The 17379-nt window shown below is 38.7% G+C and overlaps 1 protein-coding gene across 4 annotated transcripts in view; it reads right to left on the reverse strand.

The window, feature by feature from the left end:
• The window catches only part of LOC150097270 (kelch-like protein 24), a 218732-nt gene that overhangs the window by 120510 nt on the left and 80843 nt on the right, over window positions 1–17379 (reverse strand). The window lies entirely within an intron of this gene.

Genomic DNA, 17379 nt, shown 5'->3' on the forward strand with positions numbered 1-17379 from the left:
ATAAGGAAGTGGTTGTGCCGCTGTATAAGGCACTGGTCATACCACACTTGGACTATTGTGCTCAGATCTGGTCACCTGGTTTTCAATGTGATGTGGAGACATTGGAGAGGGTCCAGAGACAAGTGACTATGACAATATCAGGACTTTGGAATGATGGCTATGGAGAGAGATTGAAGAAATGTGGATTGCAGAGTTTGGTGGATAGGAGGAAGAGAGGTGATATGACAGAGACATTTAACTTAGTGAGAGGATTTTATCAGATTAATTCGGAGGGGATTATAAAAAGAGCAAAAGGTGAGAGGGAAAGAACCAGAGGTCATTCCTTGAAGTTATGTAAAAGTGTAGTGAAGAAGGGTGTGAGAAGTAGATTTTTTATATGGAGAATTGTCAGTGAATGGAATGCATTACCAGAATGTTATTAATGCAAGAAGTGTTAAGGATTTTAAGATTCTATATGTTGTCAGTTGAATGAACCTCCCATGATCAGTCAGTCGACTCTATGGAGGGCGTAATAATAATAATATTTCCATTATATAAGAGTGGAAATAGAACTAATGCAACAAATTATGGATTAGTATCCCTATGATTTATCAAAGTACTGGAAAGGCTGATTAAGAATCATATCTAGATCTGGCTTTAGCAATCTGCTCAAATTCTGTAACAGAGTGATAGCAGTAAGCAGGGAAATTGATATATTATTATAATACTTCTGGATTTGGTCAAGGCATCTGTATGTGATCTCGCATATGAGGCAAAGCCTCACATATGAAGTTTTGCCTCAACATAGCGACACACACACACACCACAGTCACATGATTGCAAGCCACACCCACTAAAACTAATATACAATAACTGATTTCCCGCAACAATTCCTCTGTAATACTTGATGATCCAAAATTTCTTTAATCCTTGACTCAAATCTTGCATTAAAATTACCATTTAAAATTTTAAATATATTTAATCACCATGAATATTAAACTTACATTTTAATCCAGTGGCCTCTCATTTTTTGGCAAGTAAATAATTATAAAGGTTGAAATTCTTTTATCTACCTTTTACATTAATTGTGATGCAAAAAGGAGCCCATCCAACATATTTCTGTGAGCCACACATCATATGTCAAAGGAATGCATGTGGCTTACAAGTTGCAGTTTGTCCACCCCTGGTCTAGAAGGTGACAGCAAGTTATTTGATGATGATGCAAAGTTAGAACAAGCAGTAAGGGATGTATCTGAGCTTGAATCTCTGAAGGCAGTCTTCAACAGACAAATACTATGAGATGTTAATTATCATTATTATTTTCCTGACCTCCAATGGAATCACAAGACTCATCCCAGGAGGTCAACACTAGTGAACACAAAGTCTATACCACTCCTTAAAATCACCCACAGTCTGCATGTTCATCACCCTCTCAGGCAATGCATTTCATGCAAAAAAACACAGTTCTTACTTTTTACTCACCACCTTCTTTTGCAACTGCCAGAGATGGTCTCTTGTCTTTGTTCCTTTCTTTTTACTATAGAAAAAATCTCCTCAGTGTTAGTACAATAATAACCCTTCAACAGTTTAAATGTTTCGATCATATCCCCCCCCACACACACACACTTTGCCTTCTATTCACCAAACTTAGCAGTCTACATGCTCTCAGTTTATCCTGATAATCAACGTTGTACAGTCCTGATATAATTTTTATTATCCATCTCTGTATCCTCTCCAAGGTTTCATTCCCTTCAAATCCTGTTGACCAGATCTGATAACAGAAATCCAGATCTGGTCTGATCAAAACTTTATACAATGGGACCAGCACACTTTTATCTCTCATGGCTAATATTCTCCTCAACATTGCAGTAATTCTCTGCGATGTCTTCACAATCTTTGCAATATGTCCTCAGAACTTCAAATCTCTATTCACAATCACTCCAAAATCCCTTTGCATCCTCCACTTCTTCTGGTATAACTCCACCAAGAGAGTATAAATAATCCTACCTGTGGATCTGAAATTTTAAAATCTTACATTTAGTTGAATCGAGCTGAAATCCCCTATCTTATGTCCACTGTTCCAGCTTATTCAAATCCTCTTGAAGAGCCAAAATATCAGCACTATTCCTAATAACCTTCACAAGCTTCACATCATCTGCAACCAACTGAACATCTCCCTGTAGTCCTGTGACAATATCGTTGGCATAAAGATTGAACAGCAATGGTCCCAGGACTAAACCCTATGGGACTTAAATTGCAACCTTCCTACTCTCTGATACTGCTCCCCATATAGAACTCTGATATCTACTAGAGAGTCAATCACCAATCCAATCCACTAACCTGATATCCAAGCCCATATGATGCAACTTAAAAATCAACTTGTCATGTGGCACTGTCAAATGCCTTGGAAAAATCCAAAAAAATGACAGTGTATGCCTTACCTTCATCCACTGCTCTTGTTACTCTATTGTAAAAGGCAACCAGATTACTAAAACAAAAGCACTCTTTAACAAATCCATGCTGGCCTACATAAATAATATTACCCTCATCTGTCCAATTCTGAATATGAGTTCTTACCAATTTCTTAACAACTACAGAAATATAAACAGGCCTATAATTTGATACCTTCATTCTACCACTGCCCTTATACAATGGTACTATTTTACCCTCCTTCCACTCTCTAGGAACCGAGCGCCTGAACAGATAAGTGTTATTTTGAGTAATAATCGTGAATTTGCATAGTCATAGTATCAACATAGTATTGTTTACTTTTCATATTTCAGCGTGTCTGGGCGATTTTTTTGTGTTTTCTGAGTATTTTAAATAGTAAAGTGATAGATACGATTATCTGTGCACATGGCCCCATTAAGAGAAATACAAAGATGGCGTCCAGGTCGCCAGCTTTGTCTAAAAATTTTAATTTAAAGGATTTGATTCAGTGTACCGTTTGCGAAATGTATGCATTAAGGAGAGCGGTTGGAGTCTGGTTAAACAACAATAGTGGAGTGAATGTGCAGAAAGTGTAAAGAATATGAGGATTTAAAGTGTGTTTCAGGTTGTGTGAGTGATATCATTGTTGAAAGTAAGAATCTAGTTAACAGTGATATGCGAGGTATGAATAGTGATGTTTGTGAGGTAGTACCTGATATTTGTGATAGTGGCATTGAAAGTGAGAATGAAGGTAAACATACAGAACGAATGAATGAATTATCCAAGAATAAAAATGATGAGACTGATGCAATGAGTGAGATCACTCGGTTACGCAGAGTGATACACAGAGTAAATCAGCAGCTGGGGCGTTGGCAAAAATGTTTACCAAGTGTACTGACTAATAAACGGCGAACGTATGATAGAAAAAATAAGAATATGATAGTGAGCGTAAACAAAATGAAAGAGCAACTGTTGTATGGAGATTCCTTAGTAAGAGGTGTGTTAGTTGAGAGTTTAACAAAATTGTACCAACCTGGTGCGAACGTTAAGGATGTAAGCGAGTCAATTAGAATGCAAAAGCAGCGGGTGAAAGAATTGATAGTGGTAGCAGATACAAATGATTTGAAAGGAGACAAAATGGCTATGAGTGAGGATGTGAAGGAATTGCTTGATGTAGCAAGAGAGAAGAGTGAGAGAGTTAGGATGGTGAGTCTGTTGCCATGGTATGACAGCGAAGAGTATAGAAGGAGGGCCATAATTGCTAATGACTTTATGCATGAATTATGCATGACGAGTGGTGAGGAATTTGTGGATGTGTGGAGTGAGTTCGATGGGCGAAAGGATTTATATAAGATGGGTGGTTTACATTTGAATGGATTTGGTGTATGGAGACTTGAAAAGGTGTTGTCGAATATAGTGGAAGTGAATGTGGAGAATCAGGGAAACTAGAGTTATTCAGGAGGAGGAGAAGTAGATATGCAGACTTTAGGGAGACAGTTGAGTGTATGAATGTGTGTAATATGCCCAAGCAAGTACGAAAGACCACGAATCAGAATAGGATAGTTAGTATAAGGCATCAAAATAGGGATGGGAATAATCGGCTTCTAATTCATGTATACTAATGCTAGAAATATTAGGAACAAGAAGGAAGAATTTTTGGCCTTGGTTGGCACTTCCCGGCCACAGGTTATTGGCATTAGTGAAACATGGCTGACAGAAGATGATATAGCTAGTGGGATTGAGTGCGAGGAAGGGGGGGGGGGTATGGTGTGCTCAGGAGTGACAGAGAGAATAAAATGGGGGAAGAGTGTGTTATTGATGATAGCTGATGAGCTACAGCCAAGGAGAATGAGAATAGAAGCGGAACTGCAGGATAGATTTGATATTTCACACCAAATAGCCTCACACATTTGAGGCTATTTTGTGTGAGATTGAAACTAGCAGAACAAAATATACAGTTGGGTGCTGCTATAAACCAGGTGATGAAATAGCTGGTGGAGATAGTATACATAAGCAAATAGAAGAAATGAGTGGAAGGAGGGTAATTATTATGGGTGATTTCAACTATGGTAACATTGACTGGAAGGAGGAGAGGACACATGGGAGAAAGGAATTGGATTTTATGCAGTAATTAAGGGATAACTATCTGTGACAGCATGTAATGGAAAATACTAGAGGTCAAAGAGTGCTTGACCTAGTAATTGCATCTGAGAATTTGGATGTAACGAATATGACCACGTTGCCACCAATTGGTGAGAGTAATCATAGGGTCTTGACTTGGGAGGTGGCTAAAGGTGTGAAATTTACAATTAAGACAGGGTACATGTGGAATTATAGGGCTGGTAAGTATGACAAGCTTAGGAGTTTGATTGGTTCGGTGCCATGGCAGGTAAAACTGCAAGGGCTAGATGTTGATAGTGCTTGGGAGGTGATTAAAAAGTGTTTGCATGAAGCAATGGCTGACTGTATACCTAGAGTTTGAGTAATAAATCAAGTAGGGGTTAAATGGATGAATAACACCATTAAGCTTGAACTGCAAAAAAAGAAACTACTACGAGGGAATTTAAGGAGAAAGGTGACCGGCAGGCACATGAACGGTATAAAGCGCAGGCCAGAAGGGTAACGAGTGTGGTAAGAAAAGCAAAAACAGATTATGAAAGAACATTAGCCATGCAGGCTAAAGAGAATCCCAAGCAGTTTTTTCGATACGTTGCAAGTAAAAGGGAAATGTATATGGCAGAATGATTTTAAAGAATGCCAATGGTAGGGAAGTAACCTAATCAGTTGATATAGTTGAATTACTGAGCGAGCACTTTGCAAGAATATATCATCCAGGTGGTGACATTGTAGTAATGAATGAACCAATAGATTATATGGGAATTGTAGTGAATGAAATGGAGGCGAGTAGTCGATTACAAAACCTCAATGTCAATACATCTGTGGGATTGGATAGTATACCAGCTCGTGTCGTACATGAAGCGGCTAAAGAATTGTCAGTACCCTTGACAATTTTGTTTAATTTGAGTCTCGGTTCTGGGTTAGTCCCGAGGGGGTGGAAAGAGGGGAAAATAGTTCCACTGCATAAAGGAGGTTCCAAGACTGCTGTTGTAAATTACCGACTATTAGCATATCACGAATCGTTGTCAAGGTCTTGGAGAAATTAGTCAAGAGAAGAATACAGGATTGGATAGATGAAAATGGGATACTGTATAGGGGACAACATGGTTTTGTGAAGGGTAGATCACGCCTCAGTAACTTGCTCACGTTTTATAACACAGAGACGGCTGAACTGGATAAGGGTAATGGGTTTAAAGTGATTCTACTGGACCTTGTTAAGGCCTTTGACAGTATACCACATGGAACACTAATCAGTAGACTGCAGCATATGTGTGGAGAGCCTGCTAGAGGGCTACACGGTCGGAAGTGTTTTCAGAGAGCTCCCGAAAGCTAAGTATAATTTTGAGTGAAAATCAGAATATTGGTTTAAATCATAACGTAATATTGTCTAATTTTGGTAGCTTGTTGTGTCTGTGTGATTTTGGTGTGAATTCCGTTATTTAATTTAGTATTTAATGATATGTTTCATAGATTTGAATATGGCACCAATGCGACGTAAGATAATGGCATCCAAAAATACGACGCCACTGTTCAAAAACTGTAATGTGAGAGAGTTTGTCCAATGTATGCATTCCTGAATGAGGCTGGAGTTTGGATTGAAAGTGATAGTGGTGGGAGAATGTGCAGAAAGTGTAAGTAAAGTGAGGAGTTGAAGTATGTGTCAGGTTGTGAGACAGTTATGGTTGAAGAAAGCCAGAATGTGAGTGAAAATAGTGGCTTGATAGAGAATTTCTTTGATCACTGCTCTCATTGCCATCTGGCAATGAGAGCAGTGATCAAAGAAAGAGTGAAAGCAACAATACAGAGAGAGAGAGAAAATGGTTTAAATGATTAAAAAAATGAGGAATTATTTGTAGGAAGTGAGATTGCTAGGTTGCGCGCAATGATTTGATACAAAATGCGCAGTGGCAATTAGAGCACCTGCAAAACTCCTTCCAGAGTGATTCGGCTAACGTAAATAAACAAGTGTTTGAAAGTAAAAATAAGCATAAGAGTGGGAGAGTTTTTGAAATGAAGGAAAGAGTGTTGTATTGCGACTCGTTATTAAGAGGAGTGATAGATGGGATTTTAACTAAATCGTACTTACCGGGTGCGAAATTTAAGGATGTAAGTGAGAGTATTAGAGCGCAAAAACAGAGGGCGACAGAATTGATAGTTGTGACGGGTACGAATGAATTGAAAGGAGATAAATTTTTATGAGAGAGGACTTGAAAGTATTGTTAAAGGTAGCGAAAGAAAAGAGTGACAGCATTAGAATGGCGAGTCTGTTGGCGCGGTATGACAGAGGAGTTTAGGAGGAGGGTCATAATCGCAAACGACATTATGCGCAGGTTATGCAGACGGCGTGGTGTGGAATTCGTGGACGTGTGGAATGAGTTTTATGGGTGAAAGGATTTATACGAGATGGATGGCCTGCATTTGAATGGATTTGGTGTGCAGACACTGGAAAAAATGTTGCTGAATGAAGTGAAAATGGATGTGCAGAAGAACTACCAAGGAGGGGGGGGGGTGGATATGCAGACATCAGTGAGACAGTTGAATGTAACAATGTATATAATGTACCCGAGCCAGTACTATGGACAAAAAATGGGAATGGAATATTTAGAATAACGCATCAAGATAGGGGTGGGACAAAGGGATCACTGCGCTTCATTTATACTAATGCCAGGAGTATTAGGAACAAGGAGGAAGAATTTTTCGCATTGATTGGCTCTTCCTGGCCACAGGTTATTGGCATTAGTGAAACATGGCTGACTGAAGACGATATAGTAAGTGGGATAGAATGTGTAGGTTATAGTGTGTTTAGAGGGACAGAGAGAATAAATTGGGGAGAGGGGTGTTATTGATGACAGCTGATGAACTGCAGCCAAGGAGAATTGAAGTTGTATCGCAGGATAGTGAAAAGAGCTCATTTGAGGTTATTTGGTGTGAGATTGAGACTGGCAGAACAAAATATACAGTTGGGTGCTGCTACAGACAAGGTGATGGAATAGATGGTGGAGATGGTATGCATAAACAAATTGATGAAATGAGTGGAAGGAGGGTAATTATTATGGGGGATTTCAACTATGGTAACATTGACTGGAAGGAGGAGAGGACACCATTAACACCATGTGAGGAAGGAAATGGATTTTATTCAATTATTAAGGGATATCTATCTGAGACAGCATGTAATTGAAAATACTAAGGGTGTGAGAGTGCTTGACCTGGTAATAGCATCTCAGAATTTGACTGTAATGAATATGACCATGTTGCTGCCTATTGGTGAGAGTGATCATAAGGTCTTGACCTGGAAGGTGGCTAAAGGTGTGGAATTTTCGGTTAAGACAGGGTATATGTGGAATTACCATGCTGGCAAGTATGACAAGCTTAGGAGATTGCTTGGATCAGTGCCATGGCATGTACAACTGCAAGGGCTGGATGTCGATAGAGCATGGGAAGTGGTCAAGGAGCATTTACAGGAGGTTATGGCTGATTGTATACCTAGGGTCTGAATAGTAAAACAAGTAGGGGTTAAATAGATGAATAACACCATTAAGCTTGAGCTGCAAAACAAAGAAACAACTGTGGAGGGAATTTAAAGAAAGCGGTGACCTGCAGGCACACGAACGGTATAAAGTGCAGGCCAGAAGGGTAACGAGTGTGGTAAAAAAAAAAAAAGCAAAAGCTGATTATGAAAGGAAACTTGCTATGCAAGCTAAAGAGAATCCCAAACAGTTCTTTCAATATGCTGCAAGCAAGAAAAAAACTGTACACGGCAAAATAATTTTAAGGAATGACGATGGCAAGGAGGTCACTGAATCGGTCGATATAGTGGAGTTACTGAGCGAGCACTTTGCAAAACTATATCATCCAGGTGGTGACATTGAAAAAATGAAGGAACCATTACTTTACACGGGAATTGTGATGAATGAAGTGGAGATGAATAGTCTATTACAGAACCTTAATGTGAATACATCTGTGGGATTGGATGGTATACCGGCATGGGTCTTGCGTGAAGCAGCTAAGGAATTATCAGTGCCCTTGACTATGTTGTTTAATCTGAGTCTTGGGTGTGGTTTAGTCCCGAAGGTGTGGAAAGAGGAGAAAATAGTTTCACTGCATAAAGGAGGATCCAAAACTACGGTTGCAAATTACCGACCGATCAGCATATCAGGACTCATTGTTCAAAGTCTTGGAGAAAGTAGTCAAGGGAAAAATACAGGAATGGAGTGATATAAATGAGATACTGTACGGGGGACAGCATGGCTTTGTGAAGGGTAGATCATGCCTCAGTAACTTGCTCGAGTTTCATAACAAGGTGACGGCTGAACTGGATAAGGGTAATGGGTTTACAGTGATACTGCTGGACCTGGCAAAGGTGTTTGACAGGATACCACATGAAATTCTAATCCGTAAACTACAACATATGGGAATGGATATAGGGTTGGTGAGATGGATAGGTGGGTGGTTGATGGAGAGGTATCAGAGAGTAGTTTATTCAGGAGTAGAGTCCAAAAGACAGCCTGTGACTAGTGGTGTGCCGCAGGGTTCTGTTCTTGGACCACTGCTGTTTAATCTGTTCATTAACGATATAGGGAAGGATCTAAGAGGAACAGTTCATTTGTTCGCTGATGATGCCAAGTTGGGTAGGGTGATAGTGAATGCAGATGTCAAAATCTTGCAGGATGACTTGGATAGATTGGAGTTCTGGGCTAAGGAGAATGGATGTCAATTTAATGTGACAAAATGTAAGGTTATGCATTTTGGGGTGAAAAGATTAGCAGCAGTATACCACATTGGTGGAACTGTACTCCAGGAGATTGATGAGGCCAGGGACTTGGGAGTGTTGGTGGATAGGGAGATGAAGTTTAGGGGGCACATTGCCAAAAGTAGCTAAATCAGCTCATCAACTCACTTGGTTGTTGAAAAATACCTTGACGAGCAGAGACAAGCAAGTTATTGTACCTCTGTACCAAGCCTTGATAAGACCTCATCTCGACTACTGTGCCCAGATTTGGTCACCTAGGTTCCTTCTTGATAGGGAGGAGGTGGAGAGGATCTAGAGGCGAGTGACTAAGATGATAGCGGGTCTATGGAATGAACCATATGAGAACAGGTTGAAGATTTGTGGGTTGCAGAAATTAGTTGATAGGCAGAAAAGGGGAGATATGATTGAGACATTCAAATTGCTAAAGGGTTTCTATAAGATAAATTCAGAGGATATTTTTGAGATCAGGACTGGTGGTGGGAGGACTAGGGCCATACATGGAAGCTGGGCAAGAATGTGGTTAGCAGGGGTGTTAGAGCTAGGTTTTTAATTTGGAGTGGTGAATGAGTGGAATAAGCTGCCAGAGTCTGTTGTGGGTGCTATGACTGTGAATGAGTTCAAGGCCAGATATAATAGATACTGTGTGAATGTTGAATAGTTGTTCTTGACATGATGTTAGAGCCTCCCTTGATGAGTCTGTCGACTCCTTGGAGTTGCCCGAAATAATAATAAACAGCCAAGTTAACAGCACATCAGTTCCATAGCACTTTCCCTTAAAAAACACATGGTGAAATTCCATCTATTCCTCCTACCTTACTAACATTTAGCATACAGAATACATCTTCTTCATTGACGTCTAACACTTCACTACTCATTATCCTTCTTGAATAAAGCCTGTAGTACCAGGAATGAACTCTCTAATAAAGTGATCATTAAATAGCTCAATTATGTTATCTGCTTTGGTCACCCAATTCCTATCTCCATCCTGCAAGATAATCTGTCCACTATCGTTTTTCCTCCTACTTGCACAGTGAAAAAAAAAAACTGCTTGGGATTTTACTTGGATTGAGGTGCCAGTCTCCTCTCATATTCTAATTTTTCTCTCCTTACAATACTAGTCACTTCACAGCCTGAGCCTTATATTTTTCATGCAGCTGCTCTCCATCTCTCTCTCTCTCTCTCTCTTTATATGCCTTCGCAATCTCTTTTTCTTCTGCAATTTCCCTGTTATTCCTTTTGTCATCCTTTTGACTCCAAATTGCTTTATTTTCTTCACTCAGGGTATAAAATCTGTCATTGCTGTCAAAAATGTTTTCTTAAGTATCTCCAAAGCATCAATGATCTATTTCTTTTCAATTCTTTCATCTATTGCACTGCTGCAAGCTGGTTTCTAAGTCTATGTTAGTCACTGCCTCATAATTCCACATAACTTCCTTCTGCTTTGATACCTCCCCAGAATGCCATCTCAGTCACAGTCAGATCTTCTGATGCTATGATCAAATCCACAACTCTTAATCATCATGCTCCCACCACTACATGCTGCTTAAGACAGTTGTCCCTCAAGAAATCCAAAAATTCAGTTTGCTTATCGCCTGCTTTTGTACTTGCCAAACTATTTGGCCAAAACATAATAATGGCTACACCATGATACTGCTCGACTTTGCCACGGCATTTGACATAATGCCACATAGAAAACTATTACAAAAACTGGGTAAATGGGAGTGGATATGAGGCTAGTAGCATGCATAGAAAGGTGGCTGTCGGAGAGACACCAGAGAGTAGTATATGGTGGAGTAGAATCTAGAAGAATGATGATGACTAGTGGGGTATCTCAAGATGATTTAAGTAAATTGGCACTGCGGTCAAAGGATAATGATTGTCGATTTAATGTTGCAAAATGCAAGGTTATGCACTTTGGGTTGAAAAGGTTGCATTCAGTATAACATACTGATGGTACTGGATTGCAGAAAGTTGATGAGGCTAGGGACTTGGAAATAATGTTGGACAAAGAGTGAAAGTTCAGATGGCATATTGCAAAAGTTGGTAAAATAGCTCAAAAATTACTTGGTTGTTAAAAAAAAATGGAAAAAAAGTAAACATAGGAAAGTTATTATCCCACTTCATATGGCTATGATTCAGTCACATCTTGACTACTGTGCACAGATTTGGTCACTTGGGGACAAGGATGTGGTAGAGAAGATTCAGAGATGAGTGACCAAGATGGAAAACTTGTCTGTGGAATACTTCCTACAAGGATAGGTTGAAGGTTTGTGGGTTACAAAGTTTAGTTGATAGACAGAAAAGAGGGAAACTTTTAAGATATTAAAGTAGTTTTATAAAATTGATGCAAGGAAAATTTTTCAGTATATGACAAATAGTCAGAGAACTAGTGGACATCTGTGGAAGTTGTATAAGAATGTGGTTAGTAGGGGTGTACAAATCAAATTTTTTGCATGGAAAGTGAGGGGAATGAATTGCCAGAATTGGTTGCGAGTTCCCTAATGGTAAATGGATTCAAGAAGAGGTATGATAGTATTTGTGTGTATAATGGCTAATTTGGGTCTCCCACGATGAGTATCTAAACTCCATGGAGACGCTGTAAAATAATAATAATAAAAAAAAAAACACTTCCTGCTCATCACCATCTATATTCCCTGGTTTGTAGCAACATCCCATTAAATATCTTGTCCTATAAACGTCCATCTCACACCATATATTCTCAAACTCTCAAAGCCATTTGTGTTATTTCCACTGAGATTCTCGATCATGAAAACACACAATTCATTTGTTATCATGAGTTAACACTCCACCAGCACAATTATCCTCCCTAGCTGGCCTATGTTATGAAATGTATTTTCTATCTTCATATTTTACCCTTTATATAACCTTGTTTGGCTCCCAGGGATATTTCCTTTTTAGAAATTGGCAAATTTATATTTTAACTGCGCCAGCAAATTTCCTATAACAAGAATATAATTCAAGTTCAGGGAAATATTCCTAGGTCTACAGGCTATACCTTAATGTAGAATTCGCACTCGAGTATATAGATCTTGGTACCTTGCAATCGTGACCTAAGATCTAATCTCAAACATGTATTTATTTAAACTCCTTCCCGCTATCGGTTCTATTTTCACAAGTGGTAGCTTGACACCTCGAAATCAGGCATGACTCAGGTTTAAGTAACAAAACATGTTTCTTGATACCACAAGACAAGTACATTAAATTATCCATCAAATTAATGACTTCTAAGTCCTAGCTAAGTGAATATCTTATGCTGAGCTAGACAAACAGTTCAATACTAATCAAACTCTCTTACATAAGCTGACATGCTAAATCATATAATACCAATGAAAGCAAAACAATGTCACATTCAAATAAAATCTTTTCATCCACGTTACTCTAAAACAGAAAATTCACAACTCATTTCTTTCTTAGTTAAATTTTTTCAATTTAACAAAAGGTTCTCATTACTTCAATCCTATACAAATTAGAGATTCATCCTATACAATTCTTTGTCTAATAGAATTGGCTGTATTAATTACTTTATCCTATCAAAGTTATCTAAAATGCCCTCAATTGCTTTATCAAGACACAAATTCTATCTTCTAACAATTCCAAGACATAGAACAAAAAGATTTCTACATTACCAAATTCTTCCGAAGGTCTATTAACGACCACATGTTGCTTGGGTCATCCTTCATCTTTGCTATTTCTGGGTCAGGCCTCGTAACTAAGTTGTTCCTCTCATTGCTACCGGATGCAATCTGGTTACGGCTAGAACTACGGGTTTTTTCCGCTCCCTTGGGTGGGTCATCCAGCGGCTGGCACGATTCTGCATGAGCTATCGATTTTCATATGGCTTTCCACAGAATACTTCTCAGCGCAATCAGGAATATGGCCCGCTGTTCAACGACATAGCACCCTGGCTCTTCCCATCTCCGATCACTCATCGAGAGTCCTCGATAATCAAAATTCCGGAAAGACAAAAAAAAAGAGAGACCTGCAACTTGGCACATATTGCCTTATATATTCTTTTTCAGCGACCTCTTTCTCTGTGTTCCTTTTTCGCACGATCCTTAACTTACATCGCCCTTAGGTTGATCCTTTGCTACTAGGTGTTGTTTTCGAGGAAAGTGCGCTTACGTCAGCTTCCCATTAAGCTGCAGCCTTCGGCATTACAGTAGGCACGTGCGGCCCAGACATGACCTTTGTTCTATTAGTCATTGCCTGTCTGGCGACTTACGATATTTCGGTAGCTTAATAAGACATAAAATAAGCTAGTATTTCCTTTATATATAATGCTAATCTGACATAATTCCCGATCATAGCTTTCTGTCTGACAATAAATATTTCCAATACATTACACATACTGATATACACTTTCATATACAATAAACTAGGTGGTTCTCACCATCCTCTGGTAAGCAGGTATTATGCATTTTTTTATTTTTCTGTTAAACTTTTATGTTAGATTCCTGAATAAATAACTTGTCAAGAAGTTCTCCATTCAGGATCTAACACTGAAATATGCTTTACCTTTTGATTTCTATCCTTCTTAAACCATCCTCAACAGTTAACCAAGTCAATCAATGCCACAAACTCATTCCAATTATTCCTAATGCTCCTAGCATTTGTATACAGAAAAATCAATGTATTGCCAGCCTTCTTATAGCCATTTATTACTCCCCTTATACTCCACCTGGATCTGTAATATAGTGTACACTCCCTTATTTCTCAAGCCACTATATCACCACTATTAACAAGTGACAATGTATTGTTTCTAAATGCAAGATTATGCATTTTTGAATGAGGACATTGCAAACAGAATATAATATTAATGAGAATCTACTGAAAGTAAATGAAGCAAGAGATATGGAAATAATATTGGACAGTTAGTCTATGTTTAGGGGTCACACTATTAAGGCAATGCATTTGAAAACTACAAGAATGAAGGAAAACACTAATTCATCAAAAAAAAAAGAAAAGTTTTTTCCACTTTACAGGATTTGGATAAGATCACATCAGAGCTAGTATGCATGCATGCACGCACACAAGGGTGGTCTGAAAAGTTCTCGGACTAACAATGAAAAACAAATTTATAATTTCAAAATTATTTTTATTTTTCAACATAATCTCCCTTAAGACTAATACATTTATTCCAGCAATGCTCCAGCACCATTATCCCATTCCTGTAGTGGTTCTCGGTAAGATTTGCAAAATACCCCTCTACAGCTGCAATCACCCTCTTGATTCGAAGAAAAACTGACCAGTGAGGAAGAGTTTTAGTTCTGGGAAGAAATAGAAGTCAAAGGGAGACAAATCTGGGGAATAGGGTGGATGTTCCAACAATTTATAGTGCAGATCCCTTAATTTTCCCATTGCGAAAACACCTTTGTGGGCAGGTGCAATGTCCTGATGAAAGATGATTTCTTTTCTTTTGCAAACCAGGTCTTTTCTCAAGGATTTTTTCATCTAGCCTTGTTAAAAGATTGGAATAATATTCCCCGGTTATTGTTTTACCGGGGAATATTAATATTACTGGGGAAAATGCCTTTAGCATCCCAAAATACTGATGCCATGACCTTTCCTGCTGATGGAACTGACTTTATCTTCTTTGGCACTGAAGAATCAGCTTCTGTACACTGTTTTGACTGTTGTTTGGATTCTGGTGGGTAATGGCGAATCCAAGTCTCATCCATAGTAATAAATAGACAAACAAAATCAGTTTTACTTTTGTTAAAACACTCCAAGCACAGTTCAGAGATTTTCATGCGAATGCGTTTTTCATCTGCTGAGAGCAAGTGCGGCACCCATCTTGCGCAAAGCTTTATCATTTGCAAATCTTCATGTAAAATATATCCCACATATTCTTTTGAAATGCCTAGTCTCGGCAATTTCATGCACTTTGACTCGCCACTCATCCAATACTATATCGTGCACTTGATCAATGATTTCTGGTGTTGTTACACTTTTTGGACATCCTTCACATGGATCATCTTCAAGGCTGGTATGGCTATGTTTAAACTTGGCATCCCATTTCTTAATTGTCGAAAATGAAGGAGAAGAGTGCCCATAAACTTTTATGAACTTAGAATGAATTTCTTTTGGTGTTAAACCTTCTTTTACAAAGAATTTTATAACCGCACGATACTCAATTGTATCCATTTCAAGGGATACAGACAACAGTTCTGCTTCAGACAGCTGTATAAAACAAACTACTTGATAGAATGACTTGCAATTTCACATGGATGCTTATGACAGATGTACCAACTTAGAAAAAAAATCTTGCCAATAGTGTTGCCATCTATGGTGAAGGCCATGAACTTTTCAGAACACCCTCACACAAACACACACATTGTTTGGATTCCAAGGAGAAAACAAAGATAACAACTGGCCTATGAAATTCAGTATATCAGCATAGTTTGAGGAATAAATGGCAGAGAGGAGATATGATTGAAATCTGTGTTTAGGCTTAGGTGCCGGTTTATGCTCATAATTAAATTTCATTGAATAAATATAGCAGAGAGAAATAATTAAACAACAAATTTAATCAGTCCGATATTTTATCTCTGTCACAGAGACATCTTCTGGAATAAATTATTATTATGGGTAACTTCATTGAGTCCTCAGACTAATCGAAGGAGGCTGGTCCTAAATATCATGCCAAGCACTATCCAACATTTGTGCAGTATCTATCATACTTCACTTTGAACTCATTCACAGTCATGGCACCCACAACAAACTATTCCACTCATTCACCATTTCCCAAACAAAAAAATCTAATTCTGACATCCATGCTAACTACACTATTGCTCAATTTCCAAGCATGGCTCCTTATTCTATCACCACTAGACCTGTTTTGAAAAATTTCCTCTGTATTAATCTTGTAAAAACCCTGCAGTAATTTGTATGCCTCAATTATATCATCACTTTTCTACCTGTCAACCAATTTCTGTAATCCACAAATCTTCACTGTCCTGATTAAGTTCATTCTATAGACCTGCTAGCATCTTGGTCACTTGCCTCTGGATCCTCTCCACCTCCTCCTCATCTCAAAGAAACCTAGGTGACCAGATCTGTTCACAGTAATGAAGATTGGGTCTTACCAAGGCTCTAAAGAGGTATAATAATCTGCCTGTCTCTGCTCATCAAGACATTCTTCAGTAACTAAGTAATATGATGAGCTGCTTGAGCCACTTTTGCAATATTCTCTCTAAACTATAACTCCCTATCCATTAACACCATCAAATCCCTTGCTTCATCAATTTCCTGGAGTACAGTTCCATCAATGTGGTGCACAGGTGGTAATATTTTCATCCCAAACCTTACACTTTGCCACATCATTAAACTGACATCCAGTCTCCTTTACCTAGACTACCAGTCTATCCAAATCATCCTGCAAAATTTTAACATAATCTTTATTAACCATTGCGGTGTTTAAGGGTCAAAGATGTATAACTGAGAGGAGACCTCCACATAGCCTTTAAAGGAATGAGGAGAACCGACTAGGGCTTCTGACCTAATGTCCAATCCTCACCTTCTCGTAGTGGACCCTGTTGGGTATCTACCTGGATACTGAACGAACAAGGATGGGCTGGAAATTTGGGATTTAGCCGACCAAATTGTATTCTTATTAGCTTAAACCAATATACAAAATGATGGTACAACATGACAAAATTTCATGCCGGCTGGGACGTCGCCCGGTTAAACAAGGCTCCCATTGTTTTTGCCAGGGAACCAGGACGAACAATGAAAAGTCAGCTACTGGAACAAATCTGAAAACACACCCAAACTCAACATCACCAGAGTTAAAGATCGGTACCATCAACATAAGAAGCCTGAATGGCAAAGAAATGAAGCTAGCTGAGGAATTAGATAAGTACCAGATCGACATAATAGGGGTGACTGAAACAAAAAAAAGACAAAAAATGGCGAGATCATTCTGAGCAATAAATACAAAATGTTATATTCAGGCAATGATAATCAAGGAAAAGAAGGGGTAGCCATAGTATTCAACACTAAATACAAGGCTAATCTTCTTGAAAGGCAGGCAGTCTCAGGTAAAATGATGGGCAAATATCAGAATGAGAAATTGGACAATG

Source organism: Typopeltis vanoorti, chromosome 17 (assembly GCF_054136105.1).
Source record: "Typopeltis vanoorti isolate ZY-2024b chromosome 17, IOZ_Tvanoo_1.0, whole genome shotgun sequence".
Taxonomy (NCBI): domain Eukaryota; kingdom Metazoa; phylum Arthropoda; class Arachnida; order Uropygi; family Thelyphonidae; genus Typopeltis; species Typopeltis vanoorti.